Genomic DNA, 4,462 nt, shown 5'->3' on the forward strand with positions numbered 1-4,462 from the left:
TTAAAATACTCCGTCATTTTTGGTCATATAAATAAAATCAATACATGATTATAAACTATAGAGGGTCTTATTTTTTTGTGTACACTCATTAACATCAAAACCGTGTGCTTTTGTAAAATAAAGAAAATAAACAGGGTGTCCTTCCCAGCTAACACAGCACGTTGTGACGACGTCGTCAGTTAGTCGTCATTTGGTCAGCGCGACATTACTTTATGACAACGTTGTGAGGACGTCGTGGTAAAGTTCCATTTTTTTATAATCTTGGCTAACGTTCTAGAAACGTTGTGGGCACGTCCTCAAAAGGCGTCGCTAGTTCATCCCGTTGTAAAGACGTGGTCAACTGGTCACCAGATAACTTAATACAATTTTTGCTGAATTAAGTACATTTCCCAAATAATATATAAATGGCATTTCACTAGGATAATTGGTGCAACACAATTTTCTGGAAAGTTATCTGGAGACCAGTTGACCACGTCTCTACAACGTTCTCCATGGGATAAACTAGCGACGTCTTTTGAGGATGTGCCCACAACGTTTCTGGAACGTTAGCCAAGATTAAACATTTGAATTAATGTATGACAATGCTTATAAGTGGTTATTTTTCATGCCACTATATATATATATATATATATATATATATATATATAGTATATATATATATCTTTGCATCCTCCCAGAGATGAATTGCTGTGAAATAAATAATTGTCACATAGCAAATCTCCACACAAGCACAATAAATCAAGGTAAAAAAAACTTGACTACAACTACAGCCAAAATGGAAAACCCTTTTATTGTTGCTAAGGGTTTAAAATTTAAGCAGAGTAATGCAAACAGAAATGCAGATCGACAGTCGCTGAATCGGATGAAAGCAATGACTCCAAGTGCAGAAGAGGCCAAAAAGGATGGAAACAAGTCCAATTGCTGAATTACTGGAAAACAAAAACACAAAAAAGATACAGGTAAGACATACATTCTCATGTAATCTTGGGCTATATCACATTCTACAACCATAATTTAATGTTAATTTAAACTGACAAACTGTCAAAAAGTCAGGCTGCAAAAGGTGACTCTGCAGGCTCTGACGAACACACATAACAGGAAATTATACTTCTGCATAATGTGTCTCTTTTTACAACAAAAATGTGAATTCTGCCTGTATTCAGACAGTCTCATGCATGATACCTATACGGGCTACAATCACCTACGTAGGCAAAATTTGTTTGACATTTCTTAAACTAACATAAAACATTAACTTTTCTGTTATTGTGTTGCTACCAGATTTGTTTAAAATGTATTTTGTTTCGTGAGGAGAACAGTTGCAAAGTTCAAAGTTGCAACTGTTCTTCTCACAAAACAAAATTAATTTTAAACAGTTGCAAAGCTTCAGTTTGATTGATATTACTTAAAATGCACATATATAAAATAGTGATAAGGTGTCAGGTAGTTGTGTGGCATTTTAATTTGCTTACCTACAGCTTCATCCTTCAAGCCAGGAAGTAAACTATGACACTAGGCACTTGAACACAGAAACAGAGGGCACAGTAATGAGCATCAATTGTTAGGTTGCGAGAATGCACTCTCTAAACAATTTCCCCATGAATGAACTATCCATGTATACACAGAGCAACAGCCTCAACATTAGCTGCAGTGTCATCATCATCATCCAAGATGTTAATACATTAATCCCAGCCAGAACATCTCCTGGTGGTAAGGCAGCATCCATCTTGCTTCAGCTGGACACTGGATCCCCTCTAATGTATCTCATCATTTTCTTCCAATCCAGACATTCTTAACAAGCTATAGCCTAACTTACCGGCATGTCATAATCCCCTGACCCAGTTAGGGTTGTAAAGGTATACCGGTATAATGATATATCACAGTATATATACACACACAATTAAACTGAGGGGCACACTAAGTGCACTACTGGTATGCTACATATGGCCTTCACCAAATTCCAACCAAATTGCCTATTACTGTATATCATTATGTCCAGAGTGAGAGCGGAAATAAGACATTTAAAAATGCATAGAATCCTCCTCGTCAGTCATACTAAATAACTGCCATAACGGAATTAACGTTTGTTGGTTGAAGATGGTGGTGGATATAGACTGATATAGACGAGCTCGAGTTGATTTTATTTTTTTCATATAAAGATTGTTGTTCACGTATTTTTAGTTTTTTAATTCAGGTCCATTAGACTACTGTCCCCGCTAAAACATACAGTGACATTTGTGGTAAGTGAAGTTACGTTAAATGTGTAAGGGATAATGTAGAGCGATCCGACAGGCTGATCAGGACCCCGACGCGAACGGAGTGGTCTTGAATCCGCCTGAAGGGGTTGTATTCGCTATAACAACAGCATCGCTATACATTATCCCAATTATTACATGGCTACCTAACAAATAAATCAATAATTTGACACAAAATATTGATTTAAAAAGGAGGCACAAGGCATCTCACCTCGTCATAATTTACATATAGTTGACATCTGACAATCCTAACAACAAATAAAATATTAAAATGAAAGATATGATTCATGGTTACTCACATAGCGCGCAGCTGGAGTTTTTTCTTATATCGTTCAACAACTGCCGAACGTCCTTCTTCATGTGGTTTTTATGGCGGGTTGCGAACCAACATCAATAGGTGCATGTCGACACCTACTGTCATGAAGTCAGGGCCGGATTAACCATTAGGGCAACTGGGCACTTGCCCAGGGGCCCACGACATCTAAGGGGCCCTGGGCACCAGGGGCGGAGTGTCAATCGGGAGAGTCGGGAGTTTCCCCGGTGGGCCGGTAGTGTTTCGAGGCCGCGAGGGCCGGTCTGATAAAATGTATTCATTGCAAGTTCGCCATGTGCACTTGTGGCCCAAGCGAGGGGAAGAAAACAAATATTTTAGATAACGGAGCGTATATTTGCACTAAGTGCCTGTCTTTTTAGCAAAAAGACGCCATTCACGGAATAGCTACAGTGGTGCAGGTCGTAGCGCGTGAAGTGCTAGAAAGCAGTTTTTGATGCGCTCGACCCGAGTTCGAATCCGCCTTTTGCCGAACTCTGTCTTCTCCCTTTTCCCAACACATATGAGATGTAAAATGTATAACCTTCCCTAACATAAAGGTCTCTAGCGTTATATTTTGCCAACGAACTAAAATCGAAACCATGATATGGCTTTGTGCCTTTATAAAACAGCACAAGACTTTAAGAATAGGCATCCTGTATGTGCTGCGTGATTTAAAGAAAAGTGCGCTCTTTGCTCACGCGATCAGCATGGTTATCTGGTGTTTTCTCCTAAATAAAAGCTCAAGGGTTTATTTCTTGCAAGTGAAGAAATTAGGACAAAAGTATTTTAATTTTCCTGTATTATACTGTAATGTAGACTATAATATACTTTTGAAATATTCATTTTCATTTAAATAGTACATTTATAGGCTATATGGATTTTACGACATAGGAATAATTATATAAATCATTATTACATTATTATAATAATTGTTTGGCATCCTAAAACACCATTGATAATGTAATGTAGACTGAGACTCTCATAACTAAAAAGATGTTTGAGCCCTCTTTATTTTACTGGTACAAATCAATGCTTTTTCTTTGTTCAATGAGCAGTTCATGGGTTGGAGCTCTTAATTTTGATCTCTCAAAGAGCACGAGATTGATGCATTTAACCTTAAAATGTACAAACATTTTCTTGTGGGGGAGCATGCCCCCGAACCCCCCTAGGGGTACAGAGGTCCACCCAACATAGTTTTACAAATTCCAATGGGAAAGAGCGACGATTTATGAACTTTACTCCAGCATAGTACAACGAGGTTCCTTTTAAGTCAGTAAAACTGTAAATGCCATATTAAAATGTCCTTGGACAAAATATACATTTGACCTGCCTAAGGGGGGGCCTACAAGACATTGTGCCCAGGGGCCTCTGAACTCTTAATCCGGCCCTGCATGAAGTGTGAAGAGAACTGGTTCTCACGTAATCCCTATATCCTATTTTGTAATCCACTAATCCTAATAAACTCACTATTGCATTTATTTGTTTCCTGCATTTTAACCATTGCATTTAGTAAATACAATTACTGGATTTATAGTATATTTATAGTTATCTTACATCATTAATATAATGAAACCATCATATTTTAAATAAATTATATTGACCAGCTGAATCTAACATTTAATTTCAACAAATGTAAAAGTCAAATGAAAAAAATTAATTGTACAATTAATTGTATAAAACTGAAATACTTTTCATTTTGCAGCAGCAAGACCAGAGAAAAGGTGTGCAGCAGCAGGACCAGAGAAAAGGTGTGCAGCAGCATGATGAAGATGATGAAACACTCCTACTTTTTGAAGACGAATAAGACTTTTTGATTTTTTTTTGTTGTTGAAATTTTCATTTTTTTTCCTTAAAGTAAGATCAAATTAATAAAAATGAATGTATATGCCAAATTTTC

General features: G+C 37.1%; 1 long non-coding RNA gene across 1 annotated transcript; it reads right to left on the minus strand.

Moving 5' to 3' along the window:
- Positions 1-773: 773 nt before the first annotated feature.
- On the minus strand, positions 774-1,556 carry LOC143736664 (uncharacterized). Its single transcript, XR_013203544.1, has 2 exons — positions 1,470-1,556; positions 774-929 (listed from the first exon to the last, which is right to left on the minus strand). It is a non-coding gene; the product is annotated as an uncharacterized LOC143736664 (long non-coding RNA).
- Between the last annotated feature and the right edge of the window lie 2,906 nt (positions 1,557-4,462).

This window comes from Siphateles boraxobius, unplaced genomic scaffold, assembly GCF_051911475.1.
Source record: "Siphateles boraxobius isolate OS27281-9 unplaced genomic scaffold, OSU_SipBor_1 130, whole genome shotgun sequence".
NCBI lineage: Eukaryota > Metazoa > Chordata > Actinopteri > Cypriniformes > Leuciscidae > Siphateles > Siphateles boraxobius.